The sequence below is a fragment of the Trichosurus vulpecula genome, chromosome 6, assembly GCF_011100635.1.
Source record: "Trichosurus vulpecula isolate mTriVul1 chromosome 6, mTriVul1.pri, whole genome shotgun sequence".
Classification (NCBI taxonomy): Eukaryota; Metazoa; Chordata; class Mammalia; order Diprotodontia; family Phalangeridae; genus Trichosurus; species Trichosurus vulpecula.
Window position 1 is genome coordinate 183,192,112 of NC_050578.1, and position 27,756 is coordinate 183,219,867.

The following is a 27,756-nucleotide window of genomic DNA, read 5'->3' on the forward strand; positions in this document are numbered from 1 at the left end:
AAACTCTGAATTACCACTAAATTCTTATTAAGTTCCACAATATTAAAAAAAATATTTTTCTAGTCTGCCATGTCCACAAGTAGTAATATAACTTCAACGCCAACGTAAATCTTACTGGTCCCAAGCAAGGGATGATCCATGAGGCAGCACTAGTTTTAAGTTTCAAAGCTCTTGGCTTACCTCACTGCTGTGTTGCACCATCCTCATGAATGTACTCACATATAAGAATCTTGGGTTGCTATTGGCTCTGTAACTTCAATCCATTCCAAAATTATCCTTAGTAGCCACTGACGCCTACTTCATCTACAGCTGTCTAGAAAATTGTGGTCATTTTTTTTTTCTGTAGGTTAAATTCCTTGCAACTTTCACATTCAGCAAATCCAGTCCAGAAACATAAAACATTTCTATAAACTGTAACTGACAGAAACTTTATATATTTGAGAGGCCATAATGATTCAAGAACAAGTTCACATCTTCTATTAATAAAATGAAATGATATGTGATATGAAATAATTTGATTTCATACTTGGTATTTACATGCAAACTATAGATTAGTTACTTTAGAGATTATATATATCAAATTTTCGAAGCCATAGATGAGGTTCCTTCAGCCACCCACTCAAGTGACAGTGAGTACTTCCTGAATACCGCCTAATTTTAACATTAGGATGAGTCAAATAATAGGACAAGGTAAATCATACCAGCTCCCTTCCACCCCCTCCACCCCACATATGATTTTTAAAGCCAAATATATAAAAGGTTGGGGATGATCCAAGATTATCTATCCTACTATCTCTGTCCTTCAACACGAAAATCAAAAATTCACTAGTTATTTAATAGACATATAGTATGTTCTTATAATTTGAATGGCTCTTCTGGTTGGTTTTGTTTGTTTGGGTTTTTTTGGGGGGGAGGGGGAAGCTGAGTTAAAGAAATACTTATCTAAACTTCAAAGTATTATTTGAGTAAGTTATAAAACCTTAGTTTTTTCATCACAAGTTTTGAGCTAAAAGACAGGAGAACTGTGGGACAACTGAAGGAACACTGGATTTACAATTAGAGAGCCTGTGCTCCTCTACCATTGACTACCTATGTGAGCTGGGATAAGTTACAATCTCTCTGGGCCTTACTTTCCTCATCTGTAAAATAAGAGAAGGGCAGGGAAGAGAACAAGAATTTATTTAAAATCCACTATATGCCACGCACTGTGCTAAGTGCTTTTCAAATATTATCTCATCTGAGCCTTACAACAATCCTGGGATAGATGAAATTATTATCTCCATTTCACAGTTGGAAAAACTGAATCAGATAGGCTACTTCACACAGTGTCTGAGGTTGCATTTGAACTCAGGACTCTACAGCCAGCACTCTATCCACTACACAAACTAACTGCCTATGAAGTGATTGGAACACCTTCCAAATGTAAATCTAAACAATACTCCTTGTCATATAAGTATAAAAATTTTCAATAGACAAAGACAGGAAAACCAAAATGAATGAATTTCATTTGTAGCTTTTTGTTTGCTTTCACTGCTGTCTACTTCAACTTCAAGGTTAGGGACAGCTAGGTGGCACAGGGAGTAGAGCACCGGACCTGGAGTCAGGAGGACCTGAGTTCAAATCCAGCCTCAGACACCTGACACACTTACTAGCTGTGTAACCTTGGGCAAGTCACTTAACCCCAATTGCCCTGTCTTCCCCCTCCAAAAAACAAAACAAAAACAAACAAAAAAAAAAACTTCAAGGTTATACATTCCTTATTATGAATATAATTAACAAATCTGTTACAGAGTCTGAGCACCAACTGTCAACAAAAATCAATTTAAAATCATACAACTACCTTATAGGAGAAAACACACATTTTAAAATATCTAAATTACCTTAGCAATTCACTGGTAAAAACAATCCCTTCTGTCAGTACAAATTAAGGCAACATTCAATATAGCAATGCCTACTCTTAGAACTGCCCCAAATGTCATTACATTAAGCTGGGAGTTAAGGGTAGAAGAAAGGAAAACATTTATCTTCATACTTGACAAAATACCACAAATGCTTCTAGAACCAATTTTAATATCTCTAAATATAGTTAGAAAGCAGCCAATGACTTTAATGATCAGTCCTTACATTTCCTGAAAATCAAACTAAATACCTAATTAGAATTGATAAAGAGAACAATGTAGATACTCACCCAACATCTCAATCCAGGCTTTGGAAGTGTAGAAGCAAAAGAGAGTACTTTTCAGGCAACGATATGTTTGTGGCCAGTTGCTGATTATTGGTCAGCGAAAGGAAAAGTATCTCTCTCCCCCCAATAAGTGATATGGGAGCATCACATAATGATTGGCAATAGCACTAGTTCTGTGTTTATTAGCTATAACCTCCCTAATATTGACAAATGTTAGAAATGAAGAGCAGGGCTGAAAGAAGCAGTCTTGCACCTGCCATCTGTACCCAGTCACATCTTTTTCAACAGAAACACTAACCATAATCCTTATGCTCCATGCTTCCTAATCAAGTCTTCCTAATCAGGTTCTATTACTGTTACTATAACCTGTTTTTCTAGGAGCTTTCTACAATCCTTTTCATTACACAAAAGTATACCGTGAGAAGCCCCACTTCTCAAATCACTACTTGCTTCTTGACCATTTTTGGGCAGAAAAGTTCCCTTTTATTGCTTAGAGTACCTCTCAAAGTACAAGGATCAAAATTCTCTTCATAAATTTGCTAGGAAATCTAATGCTTTGCTCAATTCTCAATGTAAAACCATTTGCATACACTTTGATACATATAAGGGTACTATTTCATTACCAGAGTATTTAGGCTACCTGAAGCAAACAACATGTGATCTAGGCTGTGTAATTTTAGTACAGCATCTAACATAGAACTCTGTACAAAGGAAGGACTCAAAAATTTGTTAAATGCAACAGAAAACTTATTTCCATAAACCCTTTAGAATAGTCATTTTTATATATACACCTCCCCACACAGTAAGAAGGTAAAAGAAAAAACTTGACCTTGAAGACAGTGGTTTAAAAGGGGTGGGGGGGGGGGCAGCAGAGAGGACCTATCAGTATGTTAGTGAGTACTGAAATAATAACTCTAAAAATTTCCAGAGTGAAGTCATCCATCTCAGTCAGTGTCATCCCAACTGCCCATTTAGTGCTCAAAAGAAAACACATGAAAAGAAAATATTCTAAATGTTGACTTCCAAAGACTCTTCAATGTCCTTTAAATACTAAGTTGTTAAGCTACATATAGAGCTGCTACCCAAGTTATACTATAAAGATAGGGCCTAGACCTGGGATTGCCTTGATACAGGGAACTCCCTCTACCAATGTACCTTCTATACAACTTAAGAGTCGGGGGAATTATCTACCACTGAAGCGCAGGTCTTTCCTGGATAAACATGACAAACTTATGGTAGAAGAAATTAATGAAAATGCATTTATTAAGAATTTATTAAGTGATGTAAGGGAGGTGGAAAGGTGATGATCCTTCTAATGCTATGGAAGGGAGGATGGCAGAGGCCAGTGATCCTCAGGTATATTAACAGGGTAGATGGTAAACTCTGATGGACTTCCATCTTACCAAAGGGCAGTTGATCACATCCTGCTCATCAAAGCTGTGCGTGTAGCCGTGTCTGTCCAAAACTGAGGGGCCTAGAGAGGCCAGACCCATAACCATTGGGAAAAGGAGGACCCAATGAGCTCTGAGTAGAAAGGAGACTGGGGCTTTGGAGCACAAGCTCAGTCTCATTGGTTCTATCCATGCTTTAGAACAGGTCTGCACAACTTGAGGCCCATGGGCCTGCTTTCAGCACACCAAAATTTTGGGCAACCAGTAAAAAATGTAGAGGAAAACATCCTTTGTATGTAGAGAAAATCCTTTGATGGCCACGAGGTGTGCAAGCCTACTTTAGAACCATGACATTACATAGCAAAATTTGGGGCTTGAATGGAAATGTAAGACAGGAAAGTTAAAGGCAAATGACATATAATAATCTTAAAAGTAATAAATATTTTAATACCTTTATAATGTCTGACTTTTTGACATCACTTTTACATCTATTTTATGCCATTTTTATCTTCATAAAAATCCTGTAAGATAGATAGAACAAATATATCTTTTTTACAAGTAAAAAAAATTAGAACAAAGAGCAGTTAAGTGATTTCTCAAAGGTAATCCAGCAGTTTAGTGGTAGGCAGCACTGGAAACTGTATCCCCTTACTTTGATCTATATTTTTACCACTAGACCAGAATTTCTTAGCATTTAGACCAGGAAGGGATCTTAGAGATATGGCCCAATCCTCTCATTTTAAAGATGAAGAAACCAAGGTCCAGAGAATTTAAGTGATTTGTTCTAGATCACAAATTTAAGTAGTGACAAAGCCCAATTTCAAATTCAGGTGCTGACTCCAAATCCAGTGTTTTTTCACATTTTCTTCCCAAATGTTGTTCCAAAGAAGCCCAGTTTTTCCACAAAATGTGACTAAGAATTTCTAGAAGCTTTAATGCTAGTGATATTTTCCCCTCTAAAACATTTAAAAAATGATGTATACAACCAAAAATTACATGTGGCTATTTTGTAGGAAGAAGGGTGTGAAAACAAAACTTCTGTTTCTTTGTTGTGAAATTTCCCTGATATCCCCTTTTTCAATATAACAAGCACTTATTTAGCCCCAACCATATACAAGGAACACTTCCTGATTAAAATATACTGACAAAATCCATATGCGCAGCTTTGGAAATATTCCACTTGCAAGTATCTTTGAGAATAATGCCCACTCTATTTCCCTTTTGGATTTCACAGAACTAAAGTGAAAGAATACTAAACCAAATTTATATAGTGACCTAATCAAATCTATATAGAATGTCCCCCAGAGGAACATTTGTGAGTTCCATCAATATATTTCAGACCCCAAAACATTCTATGCCCAAATTAATCTAGTGTCAGAGTGCCAATGTCAAAGGAGAGAAAGGGATATCTACTAGAGATGTTATGGAGGTAAATTTAAACAGGCCTTGGCAACAGATTGTATATGGAAGGGGAGGGGGAGTTAGAGAGTATGAGAGGTAAAGGACAATACTGAGGTTGCAAGCCTGGGAAACTGGGAAAAGGACGGTATCCTGGACAGTAAGAAAAAGAAAGATAATGAGTTGAATTTGGGAACTGTCAAGTTTCAGATGCATAAGGCACATCTAGTTCAAAATATCCAATGGCTGCAAATCCAATGTTACTTTGAAATGCAGAGATAAACTCAGAAAAAATATGTTGTGATGGAGATCTTGGGGTCAAGAGAGGTCTGAATTTCAATCCTAATTCTGACACTTGTGTGACCTTCAAAAAGTCACTTAACTTTACAGAGTTAAATTTCTTCATCTGTGAAATGAGGTTATTAATATTTAAATACCTATAGCTCACAAAGTTGTTTTCATAAAATGCTATGTAAACATGAATTTTGCAATAGAGCAAATTTTGATCACAAATAAACCATATTTTTATAGAAATATTTCAGTTTAAAATCTATTCATTTTTGGAAAGTGAGTTTCTTTAGAATTAAATTTTAAAATATAAGTATAATAAGAAATTGAACTTGGTGTTTTCTGCTAAATATTTGTCATTTAATCTTTAGTAGAATTTTGAAATTCCTGAAAAACAGCATATAAAACATTAATATAGAATATACTTGTTAAGATAATGAACCTTACTTCTAAGAGACAGTACAAAGTATATTTCTTTTACATAATTATAGAAACAAATTAAAACTGGGAATAGTTCCCAATGTTAAAGAACCAAAAATAAAATCATTCCTAAAAAACCTAGACTACCAGATATATTAAACAAATCTTAATGTATTTAATCTATCCAACAGTACAACTATCATCTATGACCTCTATTTAAGATACAGTCTACAAAAGAACTAAAATGAATGAACCAGCACTTCATTTTACTTCAAAAAGTATCCATTACTCTGGATAAACAAAACAAAATCTAATCACCAATAAATACAAAATATGCCCTTTTAAAACTGTTTCCTGAAAGTCTATTGTTTACCAGCTCCCTAAATCTCTAAGTTTTACACTTCTGAAGCATACCCTTTTGAAGAAGTTTTTAAACTGCACTGCCAAAGTACCATTCATTAGCAAGATACTGTGAAACATTTAAACCCTGTGAATGCTAACATAGATTTAACACACTTCCACAAGGCTTAGACTAACATTGTTGGTAGCAGAATAGGCCTATTGTCTTTCGATCTGATACTATTACCCTGGAGTACGTAGTCTATTATGATGTGTACGTGTGGGGGGGAGGTTCTGTATGTATGTGTGTGTGTGTATACATATATATATATATATACACGTGTGTACATATATAAATATGTATATGTGTATACACACACATACGCACACATATGCAAAGGTTTCTAAAATTCTGTAATTCTTCTAGGGGAAGTACTGCACAGTGCAAACATCACTGGCTCTGGAGCCTGAGACCCTGAATTCAAATTCCACCTCTGGCAATACCTCTTTGACTGAGCAAGTCACTTAACCTTTCCTGGTGAGGACTGATGTTGCTGCTGCTCAAGAGGTGGCTGTACCACGCTAATCAATCTCTACCTTCATTTTGGCTTAAAAGTGCTCTAATAAATTAAAACTGGGATAAGACTTTTGGGACACCCTGAATGGATGTTAAAATACCTTGTATTAGGAAAAAAAATCAGCTGTTCTTCCACTCTACTCCCTTTTCTCTGGGCATTCAACCAGACAAGCAATGAAGGAACCAAAGAAGACAGCAGGTTCAAAACAAAAAGTCTCCATACAAGGTGGAACAAGAGTAAGAATGGGCAGTGAAGTCAAAGGCAAAGGTATTCAGCCAGTTTTGGGCAGCTCAAACCAGGATGAAGGCAGACATCGATCAGTATGGTACAGCTACCTCTGCTGACCCAGTGCTTATCACGGACAAGGGAAACTGAGCCACTTTCTCTAGAATAATTTGCTTTAAAATGGAGCATTACAGAAGATCATAGATCTAGAGTTGAAAAGGGCTTCTCAGAGGCTTACCTCTGGTCCAGTCTCCTCTTTTTACATATGAGGACAAGTTCCCAGGAGGTTAAGTTACCCAAAGTTACAGAGGTATTATCGGAGGTAGAATTTGAACTCAGGGTCTCTGCCTCCAGAACCAGTAATGCTTATTTATACTGTACAGTGCTCCCTCTAGAAAAATCAAAGAATTTTTTAACTAAAAGAAATGTAAGAAGTCATCTAATCCAATCTGATCATTTTATCAACTAGGAAAATGAAGCCCAAAAAGATTAGATGATTTCCAAAGTAATATTGCTAACCAGCAGCAAAACTGAGATCAGAAGCCAGGTTTCAATCTCCTTCTGGAATACGTGGCCTGATACTCACAGCACCAACACAGAGCATGAAACAGTCAACAAGGAGGCATAAAGCAAGTGGGCAGATAATCTGCAGGTTCTTGGTTATCACTATAATAATAAAAACAACCAACTACTCTTCACATTTACAAAGCATCTGAGGTTTATTATATACTAAGAAAAGTTGTTAAGCAACAATGACAGCATGCTACCAAGTTTTGGTGCTGGAGCCAACACTGGGAGATTTTTATACCCGTCACAATAATGGGAATGTTGTAACTTTTTGTTCCTTAAAAATCAACTTGAAAACCAAACAGTATGAAGATTTGAATGATACGAGGGAAAGGACACTGGAACCAGTATTAGAAGACCCAGGCTTTACTCCTAGCAATTATTGGCTAGCCATCAGACTCTTTAAGCAAAATAGGCCAAAGTGCTAAGTGTACTCTGAAGCTCCTACACACTCTAATATTCTTTGAATGTAAAAGACACATTAGAAAATGTAGTACTTTAAATGTAGAAATTACTACTGTAGTACTACTTTGCAAGAGCAAAAGATAATACTCCTGAAAAAAATAAGATGAAATTCGGTGAAAATATCATAGAATTATAGGGCTAGGGTAAAAAAAAGCTGCAGTCATACTCTTTTGTTGATATTACATTTGTAGAACACTAGATTTAAGATCAGAGGGAACAAGTTTAAAAACATGGCAGTTACATATTTAGTTGTGGGGATCAGGCAAGTCACTTTCTGGGCCTCAGTTGCCTCACCTGTAAAAAATGGAAGAGACTGGACTAGAACCTCCAGGAGTTCTAAACCTTAGGTCTGTGAACTTAAATATATAAGTGATACAGTGGATAGCGTGCTGGGCCTAAAGTCAAGAAGACTCATCTTTCTGAGTCCAAATCTGTCCTCACACACTTACAAGCTGTGTGACCCTGGGCAAGTCAAGTCAATTAACTGTGCTTGCCTCAGTTCTTCATCATGAGCTGAAGAAGGAAATAGCAAACTATTCCAGTATCTTTGCCAAGAAAACCCTAAATGGGGTCATAAAGAGACAGACACAACCGAAATGACTGACAAAATACACACACATATAGGTAACTATTTCAACATAAATGGTTTCCTTTGTAATCCTATGCATTTTATTTTATGCATTAAAAAAATGATTCGAGAAAGGGTCAATGGGGCTTCTTCACCAGACTGCCAAAAGAGTCATGACAGAAAAAAAAAGGTTAAGAAGCCACAGGCTAATGTTTCCTTTCAGCTCTAAATCTAGAATGCTGCATCCTAGGTAGTTAAGCATCACTTACTTCTTTTTAATCACTCTGCCAGAAAAGGAAGAGTTCATATCCACACTTTAGTGGAATATGCTTCCATCGAATTAGATTTCACCAAGCATCAGAAAAATATTCCCTCATATCTAGCATATTGGTCCAAGTATAGGATACTCCAAAACATAGGCCACAACATAAAATGAGATGTCTTTGAAACACACACACATACACATACATACACACACACACACACACACACACTCTTTTTACTATACTCTTGATTTTGCTGATACAGGAAGCTCCCAGTGAGGAATCTCCCATTACCAAGGTATATTCTTGTTACCTGCAGCCCAGGGAGTCTAGTGACTTTCCTAGAGCCACATAATCAAGCCTATGTTGGTAGCAATGCAATCTGAATTCAAGTCACCTGGCTCAGAGACCAGCTCTCTATTTAATATATCACACTGGTATGTGTGTATGTATGTATGAAATATGCTTTAAAAGTGACTAATGACAACAATCAGGTTTTATGCAAGTCAGATTTAGAGGAGAGGAATAGGAAGTGTACCTTATATTTGAACCAATACAGCCATCTAATTCCATCTTATTATACATAAGTAATCATCATATTCTACCCTGGAGTTGAAGAAAGAAGAACTGTTAACTATCCTATTAATAATAAACCTTCATACTCTTGGAAGACCAACAATGATTTTCCCTTGAGACACATTCACCAGGAGAAATCATCCTAGTTGCATTATACTTTTCCCATTTTCTATCTCACTGGCTTGCCTTTCTACTCTACCAAAGTACTCCATGTTCCTTTAACAAATTGAATCCAAAAAAATGTCACTGTTCTCTGATGAAGATATAACCAGAACTGAGTATAAACAATCTCTAACCTCATCCAGAACCAGTTTATTGACAGTTATCTATAAAACTGTTATTATCTGTACGTGTGTATGTATATATGTATATGTATAGCACCTCATGGAGGAATACTTAAGTATTTCTAGGTTAAATGCCACCAGGTGGGTGACATCACTTTCCTTTTATATGTATTCTGGACTTACTCCATCACGAAAGAAGAAAAGCCATCAAAGAATTAATATATTACTCCACGCTTCTCTTAAACCTCCCATTCATAAGCCTGAGACTACTTTAACTACCACCCATTTTTAGCCAAATAAATGAGTTTAAGGGTTTTTACATGGCCCTATTTTTCATTTCATACAAAATCTGCTTCCCTCACATGTGAACTTTTGAAAGTCAAGTTTACTGAAGCAACTAAAAGTGAAATTGTTATTTACACAGTACAGGTCTGCAGTTTTCCAATGTGGGAAAAATATTAAGATATTTTATCATAGTTTCAAAATAACCATTAGCTAATAGGTTTGAGATTTTCAAACCAATTAAGGTAGGCTGAAAAGAAGACTTTTTTAACTATTATAATTAAAAAAACTATCTACGGCATTGGTACTACATTTTTTTAAGCTATAGCTACTCAGTGCCAGGACATGTGCAATCTGTTGTCATTGATAAATGTGGTAGATCATAACTCTTGTTAATAAAATTATTACAAACCAGCTAACATTTCCCCTAGTTAATAAAACCTTATAAAAGTTATTTTAAAAATCTATTTCCATGGCTGTTTATCATCAAATTAATATCACCTTCCTCAAATAAGTCTCCATTCTTGAACTAAGTTATTGCTGGTTGCCAATAAAGTAGAGGAAAATTTGCATATTCATTCTAATTTCTATCTAGGATTAGAGAAACTGGAGCAATTTTTATTTTCTAATTTATCTTTTCCTTATCTCTTCTAACATCTAGTCTGATACCTCATCAAGGAGCAGACAGACCCTTACAACTAAAGGAATAGCAAGCTCTAGCAGGCTCTTACCACATCAACTATGAGATTGGGCATTGAGGGAATGATATCTGTTGTACCACACTGATGAAATCTTTTGAGGTACTGAAGAATTAATACCTTATACTCAACAGATACAGCATCGTTAGAACAAAGATTCAGCCCCTTAAATATATTAAAAGACATTGCTGCCTACCTTAACACTTTTATCTCCAACACCAATTCTACATCACCAAGTACCTGCTGGATGTGTCCACTTAGATGGTTCACAGGCATTTCAAACTCAACAAGTCCAAAATGAAACTAATCATCTTTTCCCCCCCATCAACATCTCTCCCCAGATTTTCATAATTCCAGTGAGGGCACTACCACCATAAATTCACCTAGATTCATGATATCAGATTCATTTTTGACTCTTCCCTGTGCTTCACCCCCTACATCCATCCAATCAGTTGCCACATCCTGTCCAGCCTACCTTCACAACAACTCTCAAAACTATCCTCTTTCCATTCACACAGCCACCACCCTAGTTCCGGCTCTCACCTCTTCCGTAGACAACTGCAACAGCTACCTAATCAATCTCCTCGTTTCCTATCTCTTTCTCCTCAGCTCCATCTTTACACAGATGACAAAATAATCTTTTTAAAGCACAGATCTGACCCTACTCACAAGGTTCAGTATATCTTTCCTACCTTTCCAAGTACATCTCACATCATTCCCCTTTCAGCTCTGCTGAACTGCTGGGTACCCAACGCCTCTCCCAACTCCGCATTCCATCTCCCACTTCTGAGCATGCCATTCCCCAAGCCTGGAACAAACTCACTCAACCTTTGTCTTTAATGAATCCCTTATCTTCCTTCAAGGTTCAGGCTCAATTACCAGCTCCTTAATCAACCTTTGTTTCTTAGTGCTCTACCTAAAATTACTTCACATTTACCTAGCTATGTCCATACAAAATCCCCTAGTGGCATGTAGGATTCTTCAAATCAAAAGCTTATTCATTTGTCTTTGTATCTCTAGTACCTTGCACAGAATAGATGCTTATTAAATGTTTAACTGAATATAAAGATTATTTTGTAATTTGCAACACTATTATACTGTATTATTACTGTGTCGAGTAGTCTTCAAAGCATATTAGACGGAAAAACTGACAGGTCAATTGTCATATAGACTTTAAGTCAAATCAACCTACAACAAGAATTACATTCAAAATGACTACTATTAACAATAGAGGGTGCCAGTGTGGTATAGTGGAAAAAGCACTAGACTTGAAGTTATAGGACTGGGGTTCAAATCTCAAATTTATTTACCTGTGAGAAAATTATTTATCTTCCTCTGTTTCACTTCCCCAACACCATATCCAATTTACTGTTAATAAGTTCTGCTAATTATACCTTCATGGCAGTCCCTGTACATCTCCATCGGCTCTGCCATCACCCTAGCACGAACCTTTATCACATCATGCCTGAACTACTGCAATAATAGTCCCGCTGATTCCCCCATCTCAAGTCTCTTCCCCACTCCCATCTACTCACCTATCAAAAGTGATCTTCTTAAAGAGCAGTTTTAACCATGTCACACACACCCTTCCTGTTCAAAAAACTCCAGTGGCTCCCTGTCATCTCCATGATCAAATACACACAGACATACACACAAATAAATCTTGTTTGGCTTTTAAAGTACTTCATGACCTGGACCCTTCCTACCATACTAGTCTTCTTGCACATTATTCCTTTCCACATACTTTATAATCTAGTGACATTGGCCTCTTTCCTGTTCCTCCCATAAAACACTCCATCTCCCAATTCCATTTCATTTCCCACCTGCATTCATTTTCACTGGCTGGAATTATCTCCCTCCTTATCTCTACTTCCTGGCTTCCCTGACTCCCTTCTTTTCATTGTTCAGTGTTTCAATCATGTCCTAAATCTTTGTGAGTCCATTTGGGGTTTTCTTGGCAAAGATACCGGAGTGGTTTGCCATGTCCTTCTCCAGCACATCTGACTGATGAGAAAACTGAGGCAAACAGGGTTAAGTGACTTGCCTAGGTCACAAAGCTAGTAAGTATTTGAACTCAGGTCTTCTTGACTCCAGGCCCAGTGCTCTATTCACCTGGCTTCTCAATCTAACTAAAATCTCACCTGTTAAAAAGCCCTTCCCAGTCCCCTTTAAGCTAGTACCTTCTCTCTTAACATAATCCCCCACTGATCTTGATTGTTCATAGTTCTCTGCATTTTAGTTTCACCATTAGACTGTTAATTCCTTGAGATCTGTTCTTTGCTCTTCTTTAATACCCCAATCACTCAGGCACAGTACCTGGCACACAGTAGGTGCTGAATAAATGCTTATTGAGAATTTCCCTGCAGTGAATAGAGCACTGGCCCTGGAGTCAGGAGGACCTCAGTTCAAATCCAGTCTCAGACACTTGCCACATGTACTAGCTGTGTGATCTTGGGCAAGTCACTTAACCCCAATTGCCTTGCCAAAACAAAAAAAAAACAAAAAAACCCAGAGAATTTCCCTGGGCCCCAGTTTCCTGACTGAAAACTTAAAGGTCAACTCTGTTCATTTAAGGGTCTGGATTAAATAATCTTCCTTAAAGCTCTAAATCGAAGAGCCTATAAACTGAATCAAATCCCTTGATGTCTCTATTCCATGTATTAGCTCTTTTAAGCCACTACACTACACTAATGAGAAAGAAACCACTATTTTTTCATGGTGTGCCAGACCTGAAGGGCATTCAAAAGTACTGGCAGGGAACATACCTAGAATGTACCCTATAATGTACCAGCTTGGCATTCAGAGCATCTGTAAAATAGGAATAACAGTATTTGTGTTACCTATCTCACAGCCTTACTGTGATTAAATGTTTTTGTAAATTGTGAGGGAAGAACAGGCTGGATGCTATTTATTATTATTACTACTATTATTATTATTCAAGCAACGGTCATGATGAAAGAAAAAAAGGGTGAGACACAACAGATGGTGGTGGCTCTGGGATATTAGTGGCAATAGCCAAGCATCCACTACAGATTAATACACCAAATCAGATTGTTTAACAATCCAAAGCACATGTGCTAAGAGTTGTTGAGAAGTACACTAAATACACTGTTGCTGCTCTATAACACAATCAATCAACCATAAATTTAAGTATAACAATCTTGCACGCAACCTAAGGGGGCTTGGTTTTTCCCCAGAAACATTTAACAAAGTGTCGAATTATAACACAAACCCTAAGAACAGCATAACAAGAAGGCTTCAGTGTGCACTCTCATCACCTGAAATGAATTGACAAGTATTTAAATGCTCGCTACAGGCCAGGCATCGGGCTAAGTGCTGACAATATAAAGAGATGGGGGCACTTCCTGCCCCCAATGAAGTTACATTTGAATGGGGGAGAAAATATACACACAAATTAGTATATATAAAATAAATACAGAGTAGATTCCAGGTAGTCTTAGAGGGGAAGACTGAACAACACTTAGCATGGGGGATGGGAGGGTGGGGAAGAGAAGGGGAGACATTGAGAGAGGAGGGCATTTAGAACTGACAACCACTCAGATACCAATCAGCGAAAGAAAATAGAAAATGTACAAGCATTAAACACCTTAGTTGCATATAAAACAATATAATTTAATAGATTAGCTAATAATCCAAAAAAGAACATTAGACCCTTACCATAACATTGTTCTCAGGAGCTATACTTTAGAAACGCCTTAGATAAAACCACCTATGATAATGTTCTTTTGGTACCTTAGTAACTAAATCCCCTTTCATGAGAACCAATATAACCTTATAATGAATTCCACTCCATGTGAATTACATTCTATCAAAGTTCCAGTATATCATATAGCCAGGTACTTGGTCTCACTTTCTTTAAATCAAAAATCATCTCCATGCTTACTGTTAGGAATATTTTTTAGAACAAGTAACTCAAGAGTTACTAAGTATGGGCAATTCATTTATTGAATGATTTCAGACTTGGGAAATACTTCCAAAATAGAAATAAGATCCCCAAAACGTGCAATCTTAACAGTTTATGTTCTCAAGATAATCTTATGGTGGAAAGTATATCTTTAAAGATAATTCCATAATTTACAATAAATCTTTGTTTTATTTCATACTGTGGTAGTTTTTATTCTCTGTCACGATCCCAAATAATACCAACACATTAATTCCTTTGTTTGCCCTCTGTTTTGTAGCAAACCTTAAGCATCTGCTTTGTATATCAAACTTAAAAACCCATCTAATTCATCCTTTTATTACTATTAAGACTTTCATGAAACTTAAAGAGTTTATAATCTCTGACTTTCCTTATGAAATTTAACCATATTCCACAGCAAGCTACAGTAATGATTCAAACACATGTTTCAACTGAGAAGACATCATGTAAACAGTAATATACAACAATCATCCTTTGCAGATACGTGGTAAGTATTATAATTCCCATTTTTTACCACATAATTGAGAAACTAACCCAGAGGGGGTAAACTAACTTGGACACAATCACCAAGTCAGATGCCAAGAACAACTTTCAGTCATTCCACGGGAAAATGCTGCCCCTAGTTGAGAAAATATGAAATTCAGTACTAAGAATGGCAAAGCACTCAAATAAAAGAACTTTAAGAAGTTATCTAACCCTTATAAATAAGGAAAGGGAAAATAGTAATTCAAACATTTATTAAGAATGATTGTGTGCAATGTACAATGCTAAAAAACTAATATGTAAGCATAGATTTTCAAAATAAGCCATTTCCCTTAGATCGCTGCTTGAGGAATGGTTGAATTCAACACAAGTGCTTTCCTGTACAAACTCCTTTTATAATCTTTATTTCATCCACTTACATAAAAAACAAAATTTAAAAAAATATTTTCACTGAATATAGTGATAGCAATGTTGCTATAAAGAAATGATAGCTAAGAACCTAATGACTTAAAATTGAGTACCTATGGATGTCTAAAACTTCTTTAAGTGACACCTGACCTTTTTCTTAAAACTATACTTGTTAATTTATCTATAGTTACCTACAAACTTAATTCTGTATAAAATACTACACTTTATTTGAAGCCTTAATTTTTAAATATCTCATTTCCTTAGATGTATGGCTTAAGTTTTCCAACCAAAATTCCATTTACTGCTGAAGCACTCTTTCATTCTTTGACTTGTTCTTAAAGAGGAAACAAGGTTCTGAAGCATGCACATGAAAAATGGCACTGAACTTGGGAATATAAAAACTGAATTACTGATATACTACCTCATTACACAACTTAGACATTACCAAAAAGATCCTAAATTTATATGTATTGTCACAAATACAAATATTTTACTTCTTGATTTCAGGTAGAAAAAAAATTGTAAGCTAATCTCTCACTGATTAATTTACAACACAAGATAAGATCTACACTTTCACTGGGTTACTCATTTCATTAATGGAACTCAAACTACTTTAAATTCTTATAAAATCCCATGAAATGTATTCCAACGGTGAAAAAATAAATGTCACTACAATCATCACAAATAACAGCTAATTTTAAATAAACCATGTCATGTGTTACTCCAGTAAATATACTACATTCTTGATTCCTTAAAACTATCAGACTGATTTATACCAATTTCTACAAATTAGAAAAAGGAACTCTCCATAATGAAATAATATTTAATTTATCTTCCAAAACCAGTTAACTAATCCTAGATACAGCAAAGCAATCATCAAATCCAGGTCAATACTCTTAGCTTGGTAATTACGTTGCACTTACTGATCAATCTACAAATATCTTTATGTTACAACTAATAAAATGTATTCCATCAGTTTTGGCCAATCTTTTAAGAAATATCATAACAATTCAAATTTGAAACAACCTAAATCCCCAGTATTATAACTAATTGATTAACTGAAAAAATCTGGTTGTTTAAAGTAACTTTGTGATAATTACACACTGCCATTTGATTAACCTATATGTCTTATTAAGAACCTATAATTAGTGTACACTAAGTACTTGCCCCTCTCACCAGAGTCAAAACTGCAGGGGTTTTGGTTTTGACAGTACCTGGCAGCAAATGTACACGATTTTCAGTTATTTAAAAGTTTAAGCAGGAAAAAAATTGTACAAACCTATTAGGTCAATTCCCCATCAGTTGTTTCCCCTCTTCCCTTCAAATATAGAGCTGATAAGTCCAGTAAATATAAAAATGTCACCCTGAAACTCCCAATGTTTCCATCAAGGACCTCTCCAATCCCACTAACACAAAGACTGAATATCCAATGGCGAAGATCTGAAGCTACTCAGGCACCAACAGAAAAATATCTTGCTTCTCTCTCCAGTCCTCCCACAATACCCATCCACCTCAGGTAAGCCGGGGGGGGGGGGGGGGGGGGGGAGATGCAAACAGCTGCCCATGTCCCGCTGGCAGAAACCGAGAGAGAAAGCAGGGACAATAATCACCAAGGGACCAGACTCTTAACACCCCACAAACCCTTCCTCCCCCTCCCCCCCCGCCACTATTTCCAAGCAAAACAACAACCTAGCCCGAGGAGATAGAGTACTAGGATCGGAGACAATGTAATCCCGGGAGAAGGGGGTGCGGAGGAAAGGAGAGGGTACTGGGGAGGAAACTCAGATGTGTCTGTGGCATCCTCCTGAGACCGACAAACACAACATCAAACCGTGGGGGGTCTCCACATAGAAGCACTAGATGAAGTCCCTGGGGCTGCAACGGAAGAGACAAGCTCCCCGGACAGTGGTGGGTAAATCAGACCGTGGAGGAGAAAAAGGGGAGGAGGGGGACCTAGACGGAGAGAGTAAATCACTGGATAGGGAGACAAAGCCCCGGGGGTAGAGAAGAAGTCACCCGGGGATCGGGACAAATGCAAAGCTTAGCAGGGAGGGCGAAGGGAGATGGAAGAGAGGTAAAAAATCAGGATAAAGATGGGGTGCCAAGGCAGGGGCTACGGCGGAGGGGGTCGGACAGGGCAGCACAAAGGGGTCGGGGGGGGGACGTGAAGAAGAGGCACCGGGGGAGGCAAGGACGCGGGGCGCCAGGGGTCAGACAAAGCGCTCGAGGCGGCGAGACAAAGAGGCAGGGATGGGGAGAGATGGAGGAAACGAGGGTTAGACAAAGCGCTCGGGACCCGGAGCGCAAGAGCATTGGCGGCACTGGGCGACCGGGCTGGGAGACAAAGCTGTGCGGGGACAGCTTCCGAGCCTCCCGCGAAGGGGACGCCCCCACGCCCCACGCGTGCACATTCACCCCCCCCCCCCACGCCCGGCCCCAGAGTCAGCGAAAGGGGGACAGCTCGGGCCGAGGGGGGCCGCGGGGGTCAAGCAGCCCTAGCAAGGGGCAGGTGTGGGTCGGCTTGCGCCCACGTTCATGCTCGCTCCCACGCACACGCGCGCGCGCACACACACACATATACACATACACAAACACACGGGAGCTGGAGCAAGAGTCCTGGGGAAGAGCGCAGCCCCGCACGCACACACGGACACGGACGCGGACACGCACCGGGGGCTCCGCTCCGCATGGAGGACGCCGCCCCGGCCCCGAGCCCCGGCCCCCACCGCCCCCCTGCAAGTCGGGAGCCGCCGGTAACTTTACCTCTCCCCCACCCCCCAGCTCTGAGTCCCCAGACTTACCCTGTCACAACAGGCGCCATCTTCCACAAACTCTCGCCAAAACTCTAACCCTCGCGAGATCCCCGCCGCCGCCTCCCCTCCCTCTACTCGCTTGTCTCTCCACCCCCTCTTTCGGTGGCTCTTCCCCCCCTTCCCGTTCCATCAGCCGAGGAGAGCGACTTCCCCCCCACCCCCCGCCTCCCAGTGGAGCACCGCCCTCGTAGTAGGAGATCCGGCGGCTCACGCTGGAAACCCACCCCGGCGGCGACGGAGCATGCGCACGCGGGTCCGCAGCTGGAGCTCCCTCTGCGTAGCGACCGTGGGGAAAGCCAGCTTGGGTTTTCCGGGGGTGGTGGTTGTTGATGTTTTCAAAACTCCCAGAGAGATAAGCCCGGGGACTGGGAAGACCTTAGGGGATTAAAACTGGAAGGGGAAAGGCCGGTCTTCGGGGTCAGGAGGAGGGGCATTAGAGAAAGGTAGGAAAGGACCTGGGAAGAGTCAACAGCAGATGGGAATTTTTCGTGTGGACTCCGCATACATCTTGTAATCCTTCCCTTTTAGTAACTCGGGATTCCCGAGTCTGAATTATGCAAGGGACCGAGTCACTAAACAACAGCAGCCTTACTGCTTGCTTACCCAACTTGGTCCTCATCTATCGAACAGCCACTATTGCCTTTGGTTTTCATAGTGTTAAGTACTATTTCTAGGTTCCCAAGTAGGTTACCTTCTAAAGGAGCTTTACATTTTAACTTTAAAGAAAAATGCTAAGCTTTTCATTCTGTCTCTAGGGTGTCCCACGAAAAAGTTCCCAACTTTTCCTCTAGGACATCCAACTTTAAAAAAAAAAATGAAATCCTCCTTGGGAGGAAACTCCTCATTTTCGCGCCCTGTGTTTCCATGGGAAATTGTAAAGTTTGCAAAGAGAGCTGACCTGTACTTGTGTTTCTTTATGACCCAGTTGTAGAAAACCAGTCTAGCGTGTGTTTAGGACGTTATCCAGGAGTGACTACATAGAAGGAACTACTTATTCCCTTGCCTGTAGGCCGCCCAGGTATTTTAGCTGTCCACAGTCTCCAAGTTCTCCAATAGTTAAATTTGCCACAAGTGTCTTTCTGTCCAAATTCCTTTTTATAATCTTAATTCCATACATGTTTTTAAAAAATGCTGTTGTCACTATACAGGATATCCCCAAAAGTCTTGGTGCGGTTTTAAGCCATCTTAAGCTTTAATAACAACTTAAAACCGCACCAAGACTTTATTATTAAAGCTATTTAGACTTTAATAATAGCTTAAAACCACACAGACTATTGGGACACCCTGTATAGTGACAGTAATAGGTTGGTATAGGGAAATGATAGCTAAGAAACCTTATGTCTTAAAACTGGAGTGTGAAATCTACATGCAGAAACCATATTATTGTATGCCCAACCTGCATGAGCCCATATGCAACTTTGTCTCTAGGGATTTAATGCCAAGCCCGGAAAATGTTGTACTCCTTTCGCCATGCGTTCCATTCAAACCCAGAAAACTGGGCTTCCCCCACTAAAACCTAAAGAAGGCTGAGGAGGATTAACAGAGCATGTGCGGACGGCCTCTTGCGCATGCTCGTCCGCTACAGCCTCCTTACTAAATGCGGGCGGCCTAGTCTCGCACATCACCTTTTCGGCTACCCCGCCGCCCCCTTCCTCCCCCCGCCCTGGCCTCTTCAGACACAACACGGCCGTGGGAACTTTCCCAAGCGTCGCGAGAGCTGCTCTCGATCTGCTGCGGCCGCCGCCACCAATCTCGCGAGGCTGAGCCGGGACAGGTCTCTTGTCCTGCCTCCACCCTGTATCTCTTCCCCGGCGCTGTTTAGAGCCGCTCGGGTTCTGAATGGAGCGCTACCCCGCGGGGCTCTTGCGGGATTGTGGAAGTCAGCAGATAAGATAGGGGCTGAACGGGGAAGAAAGGAGGGAAAGGCAGGCGTGAGCCCACTTCCACGTACTCCTCTTCCCCCCAGCCCCCGCTCCCCTTCCTCCGCCGACCTTGACCTATATCTACCCCTAGTGGGAAGACCCTGGGAGCAGTGGGAGAATCCTCCCGGAAGGGAGAAAGCCGCCCATCTGGGCACAGGGTAAGAAAGGGGTCACGGAGGAGTTCGGCTGAAGCGCCTAGCAGCGGCGGGCGAGGTTTCAGGTCTTAGGGGCCACCCTGGTACTTTCCTCTAGGTGCCAGACGAGGCCCCCGCCTCCGGGAGCTCGCAGACCAGCCTCCTCATTACAGCTTTGAGTCATTCCTCCCTGAGTCACCCACTCTGGTGACCGCTTATTTAACTTGGTATAACACAAGTTCAGAGCCCCTGCGTTACTTTCTTCGAGTAACTTTTTCCTCCACCTGTGCCACCCACAAAGACAGAACTGAAGAGGATGCTCCTGGCATTTGTCCCTCGCCATGACTTGAAGCAGGCGTTCTTAACCCTCAGAGAGTCGTGGAACGCCTTTGGCGAAGTCTATAGAGCCCTTCTTAATCATGTTTTCCAATTCATAAAATACCCAAGATTACAAAGGAAACCAATTAAATTGAAGTATCTATCATTATAGAGATAGATGAGCAGATCCAGCACTTTGCACAGATGAAAAGGGGAACCAAGTATATTGAAATATCTTTATAGAGATATATAGATCCAGCGCTTAGCAGTGCCTGGCACATAGCCGGTGCTTAATGTTCATTAAATTGGATATAAAAAGGTCAGGGCTTCCCAGGTTAAGAACTCCTTCCTTAAAGCATCCTAAAGTGACCCCAGTTGCTTCCTTCTAGTCTTTTCCCCGGCTGAACTTTTCTCTATTTTCCTTAACTATTCTTTTAAACATCCTTATACACCAGTTTCAATCCCTGCTCCTACTCCCACCAAACCTGTGGTAGACCACACACTGCAGGTTTTAACCCTTTCAATTCTGAAACTTCGGGCCTTGATCCCTTCTGATATGATCGGTGACTACTCTCACAAGACCCCTAGGCATTGTATACTCCCTTCTTTCCAGCAGTCTTCTCCATAGCCTTACCAAAATCCTTACAGCCAAGGTGGTTTCTAACCTGCCTTGCCCGAGCAGGCCCCCCCTTCCCTTCTTTCTGGAACTGTGATCAAATCAGTTCTACCATAGTTGCTGCATGGGGTATATCAGTCCACTCCCCTGTGGTCCCATGTATCCCTCTAACTTTCAGGTACAAAGTGCCCCTCCCTGAACAGCACAGCCCTGTGTATATTTAGCACTTATTTGAATGCCTAGCATATACTAGGCCCTTAATGCTTGCAAATTGATTATTGCCTCCCCTCCTAAAATATTAGCTTTTTGAAGGCTAAGACTGATTTTTCTTTTGTATTTCTATCCTCATACATTAAGTAAGCTCTTAATAAATAATTTTTCATTCATTCAGTCTTTTTAAACTCTTAACTCAAGTATGAATTCTCATTTTTGTTTCACTTTCCTTTTTTCTCCCAATTTGTTAAAAATCATACCATTTTTGGTTGTCATTCACAACTGGCTGTTATTCCTTGCTTTTTCTAATTATAGCCTGGCCATTGAAGTTTCTTTTCTAACTTCATCCAATGCCCTCATTTCATAGCTATGGTAATTTTGGCAATAATGATTGACATTTCTTTAGTGCCTTAAGGTTCACCAAATACATTTCTCAAAAATACCCTGAAATACACAGTGTAAGTGTTATTAACTTCATTTTACTTACGGGAACTAGGTTAAGCAATCTGCTTACAATCATACAACCTAGTGTCACAGCCAGGATCCAGATATAAGTTTCCTAATTCCAAGCCCATGGCTGTACTACATGTTGCTACTATGCTTCTCAGGAATGAGGTTAACATTGGTCCAATTTTTGCTTTATTTCAGGCAGGTACCATTCTAATTAAATTATAATTCACTGGGGAGTCAATAGATTTTTATTTCCTTTTTTTTAGTTTTGGTTCTGTTAAACATTATACTTTTCATTGACTAGCAAATTGTAATACAGTGGGAAGAAGTAAAAGTACATGTGTATATCAGAATGATTTTTAATTAGAATAGAAGAATATTAATATCTTATTTTCCTCTTTCTCTCAGGTCTCTTTATCTAACAGCTCCCTAAAAGGTTTCTCTACTTACACTCTTTCCTTTCTCATCCTACACAGCATTGCCATCTTTTTGGTGCACAGACATGATTGTATCAATCTATTGCTTAAACACCTTCAGTGGATTATGTTACCTGCTGAATAAAGATCAGGCTTCTTAACCTGACAGTGAAAGCTGTATGCCAGGGGTGGGGAACCTTGGCCCTCAAGGCCACATGTGGCCTTCTAGGTCCTTGGGTACAGCCTTCATACTGAGTTCAAGTTTTACGGAACAAATATTTTTATTAAGGGGATTTGTTCTGTGAAATTTGGATTCAGTCAAAGGGTCCCACTTGAGGACCTAGAGGGCCACATGTGGCCTCAAGGCCCAAGGTTCCCCATTCCTGTCCTATACAACTTCAGCTTTCCTTTCCATCTTCTTCTCATATCACTCTCTTGTCACATACACCAAACTCCAACCAAACTGTATTACAAACCGAAAAATCTTAAAAGTTGGAAGAGACCTGGGAGGACATCTAGTTTAACCCAAACCTGGATAAGAATCTATCCAATATATTTAGCAAGTGGTTATCCAGTTTTGCTTAAAGACCTGTAGTGGGAGAGAATCCACAACTTCATGAGGCAATACATTCCACTTTTGGATAAATATTACAAAGTTTTTCCTTGGTAGAAACCTAAAATTGCCTCTGCAAACTTCTACCCATTGCTCCTAGTTCTGATGGCCAAGCACAGCAAATATAATACTTAAAAGTGACATTTCCCTTCCCCCCCCCCCAAGTTTTTTCTTCTCTAGTATTCATTGGGAAAGGGAAGTAAAGTAGCTATCTAGATGTCTTAAGTATTTAAAGAGCTGTCACATGGTAGAAGAATTAGACTTGCTCTGCTTGGTCCCAGAGGTCAGAACTAGGTATTCTATAGGCATCTTAAAGTCAAGATGTCCAAAACAACTCATTATCCTTCCCCCTAAACAGTCACCTCCTCTGAATTTCCCCATTACAATTGAAAGCACTACAACCAGTGTGTCATCCTTGGCTCCTGGCTCACACCCACCCAATATATCCATTCTGTTGCTAAATCGTTTCTACCTTTGCAATAGTTCCCATATCTTCATTCACACAACTACCACCCTCTTACCACCCTCACACCATGAACTATTGCAGTAGCCTCTGGTTGGTCTCCCTACCACAAGTGACTTTCCACTACAGGCCATTCTCCACTCAACTGCCATAGTGTTCTTCCTAAAGTGCAAGTCTGACCATGTCAGTCTTAAACTCCAGAACCTCTATTATAGCCTCTAGAATCAAAAATAAAATCATCCATTTGGCTTTTAAAGTGCTTCATAACCTAGTATTCCTTTCTAATTATCTAGTATTCCCTTCCTTTCTAGTCTTCTTATGCTTTCTTCCCCTCCACGTACTCTACAATCCATCCTTGTTATTCTTTACACATGACATTCTGTTGCCCGACTCCCTGCTTTTTCATTGGCTGTTCCTCCATGCCTAGAATCCTGTCTAGTTTCAGCTCTGCCTCCTGTCTTCCAGCTTCCTTCAAGACTCATCTCAACAACAACCTTCTGCCAATGGTCTTTCCTGGCACCCCCAAATTCCTAATGCCTTCCCTCTGAGATTACCTCCAGTTTACCCTGTATATATCTTGTATGTACATAATATTTGCATATTGTCTCCTCCATCAGAATATGAGCTCCTTGAGGACAGGCCTTTCTTTTGTATCTCTAGTATCTATCAACATGCCTTACACATAGTGCTTAATAAATGCCCGTTGATCAAATGATTAAGATCTTTCAAATGAAAAAATCCAGTCCTTGTATCCCATTGCATTATTTGCACATATAGTTAAGTATTCACCTAAGGATGATGATCATATCAACCTCTGTTATAGATACTAAAAAAAATAAAGGGAACAGCTTTTTCTGCATAAGCTTTCTTCTTTTTTTTCCCCCTTAACATACCATCAGTTTTACATTATAGAATATTAGAAGAGACTTTAGAAATAATATAGTCCAACCCATTAAATGAGGAAGTAGCAGTGTGAGCAGGAGGAGTGATTAAATGAAGAGGTAGCCATAAGTAGGGAACCAGGTGATATCTGCTGCTACTGGAAGCCTTAAATGAACTAAAAGATCTGTTCTTGTGACTAGGGCCAGATCATTCTGCTGTGTTAACGCTTTATGGCATTCCTTATATTTGTAACATCAACCCTTCATTTAACCAATATTAATAAATTTTAAAAAAAGTCTTTAGAAGACAAAAAAAAAGTAATCTAAATTCCTTAAACTAAACATCCATCAAGGATCTGGGACTTTTTAGGTGTGGGAACTGAAAACTTTGATTATATATAATGAAAATGAGCAATAACACATTAGTTCAGAGACTGAAAGAAATAAGAAGCAATAGAATTAAACAGTATGTCTCAGCAAATCATAAAAACAAAAATAAAAACAATGTATCCTGCCTCTCTTTTTTAAATATTTATTTAATATTTTTTCCAGGATTGTCTGAGTAATGGGGATTTATTAAGATTCAACATGTAGTTCGTCAGTACCTACTATGTGCCAAGTACTGTGTAAGACACAGATGTTGAATGTGTTTAGCCTTAAGATTTGTGGGACAATAAAGGGTAGTAGGAGGAGTTGTGGAAAGGTTAAGCTCCTCAAAATAAATGCAGTTAGTACCAGTGACCATTTGGTGGGGAAAGTATTTACAATTGTAGCAATTTTCCATTGCTTTGACTAATTTAACAAATTGGAAGAAAATAATACCCTATCTTGATTCAATTCAGTTCAACAAACATTCATTAAGTCCTTACTCAGTGTATAGAGTACTGTTCTAGGAACTGGGAGAGATGCAAAACTTAGACATGGTCATTTTATAGCATGACCAAAATAATAAACCCAAGGCCCAGCAATATTGTCATTTTAATAAATGGTTAAAAAAACTTTCTGAATCATAAAACTAAAGCCATAGAATACTATACTATATATAAAATACATAAAAACGGTTTCCTTAAATGTATTTTTGTAGTACACTATGCAGTCCAACATCTAACATTTTGGTTAAAATTGATTTTTAACTCAAAGCTTTCTGTACCATTCATCTTTATACCCTTCAAACCTAATGCCTTGAACATAGTAGAAACAACAAATATTTGTTGAAATTATTTGAATAAAATTTAAGAATTAGGTTGACCTGTGTATTGCCATTAATCTTGGGCATTAACGACTTTTATCAGTTTGTTTTCAAAGAGAACCTAGCAGTTAGATTTCACTCTCTGTACTGTTTTATGTTAATAAGCATCTGTATGTAGATATGACCTTTTTGCACAACTGCCTTTATATAAAATAAAGATTGAGAGGACTAAGTTTGAACCAGTCTTTTACGGTATTAACCTAAAATAAGCTTTTTTTTTTGAAGTGCAAAAACTAGAGAGTTATTATTATTTTGTGGTTAATAAATTATCAGATTGGCTATAACACTTTCCCACAACTAAATATCACCATTCACCAGAACAGAAATTTGTACTTAACCAGACTGAGGAACAAAGCAAAAAAAAGCAGACATGTGAATATCACTAATAACTCAGCTTAGACTTTTCATGCCTGTGTACTGTACATCATTCTCACCGAAGAAAAGTGTCTGAACAGATTAGGGGGGCAATTTGGCCTCTACAACCTCTAAAATAAGTATTTTAAAACTGCTGGCTTGAATGTACCACTTTGCTAAAGGCAATTATACTCTTTAAGATGAGTTTAATATCTTGAAGCTTTAAATGCTGATTATTGAATGTCATCTTTTAACATAGCTCAGTGTTTCTTTTTGACATAGGAAAGATATCTGAGCCTTGATGCTATTTTTCTATCTTTATATTTATATCTTTGTGTGGATCTTTGATTTCCCCAGATAGGGAACTCTCTGGTCTGTGATCTCTCTCCATCATGTATAGGGATGCAATGTAGATCTACACTTCACCTCTAATTTATAGTCAGGGTCTGGGTCACTGAGAGATAAAATGACTTATCTAGATACACAGCTATTGTGTCTCAGATGCAGTACTTAAACTACTGTATTCCTCATACTAAGATCAGCACTCTTATCTATACTATGATTTTACTCTTTTACTTATTTTTTGGTTTCTTTTCTTTTTTTTGGAGGGGGGAAGTGAGGCAATCGGGGTTAAGTAGCTTGCCAAAAAGGTCACACAGCTAGTAAGTGTCAAGTGTCTGAGCTGGATTTGAACTCAGTTCCTCCTGACTCCAGGGCTGGTGCTTAATCTTTTAATTATTAAATCTGACTAAAGGACACATCATTTGAGGGACAGATAGTATTACTAAATGTACCATCTGTCAGTACATACCCTAGGAAAAAAATGGAGAATTTTACCTTTCTACTTGTTTCAAAATATAAATCATTTAATAGTCACTGAATGTCTTCTATGTGGAATGCACTGTGTTAGGCATCAGGATTACTATTTTTAATTATCATTTGGTAGTATATGAAGTATGTACAGTTTTAGGCAGTTACGTATCTATTACCATGATTAGTACTCTGTACAAAGCTGACCAAAACATTTTTGGGTGTTATGTATGAAATAACCCACCAACAAAAAGAAATTTCTCAAGATCTTCTTAATCATAAACCCCAAATCTAAGTTCTTTGGAAAGATTTGTGAATTTATTCATGATTCATCATTTTTTATTCACGCTTTCCAAACACTTTGGCCCAAATACTTCCCTCAGAATTGCTATTGACTTCAGTGAGAGTTATAAACTATCACCAGAGGAAAGAACTTGGCTTCTTTTTCTCTCCAATTCTCAAGTTCTTCAGAACTATTCTTATGAAATGTAAACCCAATTTTCATCATACAGCTTTACCTAAGTACATAATATTTTCCTTTACCAGCAAGTAGTAAACATTTATTTTTAACTAGCATAGTTATATTTATACTTTCATAGTACTTTCCAAGTTGCCAAAATAGACAGCAAAGTATAGACTCTCAGAAAAGGGAAAATACTTTTTGAAAAGAAAATAAAGCTTCCTGTAACATAACTTCTTAAATGCAGTACGTGACAGAGTACATTGTTTTGGACAATATATTTGTCACTGGTAAGTTGTATATAAAAGCAATATAAGTTAAATAATTTTAAGTTATAGGAAGTCCCATTATTTTAAAGAATCTCATGGGTATGATTTCTAAAATGAACGAGTCTCCTAAAAAGCAAATACCTCACAATTCAGTCAGTTTTATAAATTCAGATTTTAGCATAAAATAATTTTTAAACTTTCATTTTAGAGAAGTTCTTAAAAATTCAAAACAAAGAATCATCATAAACTTAGTTTATTTTCTTAAATTACATTCTTTTTTTGAAAAAAAAGATTGTAAAAGAAAAACCTGACCACCTCAAAGTTTTTGATTCAACATAAAATTTATCTTAAAATCTTTATGTAAAAATCGAGGGGATAGGTTATGTCATATAACTATTTCCTTAGCTTATTTTC

At 38.6% G+C, this 27,756-nt stretch overlaps 1 protein-coding gene across 2 annotated transcripts in view; it reads right to left on the bottom strand.

Annotated features, from left to right (window-relative positions):
• The window catches only part of RBPJ (recombination signal binding protein for immunoglobulin kappa J region), a 114,479-nt gene extending 96,271 nt beyond the window's left edge, over window positions 1-18,208 (bottom strand). The window contains exon 1 of one of the 2 annotated variants that reach the window (XM_036763249.1): window positions 18,163-18,208. The gene's annotated coding sequence lies outside the window, so the exon portion shown is untranslated. The remainder of the gene's footprint in view (window positions 1-18,162) is intronic. The other variant, XM_036763250.1, reaches the window with a different exon arrangement.
• Window positions 18,209-27,756: the final 9,548 nt, after the last annotated feature.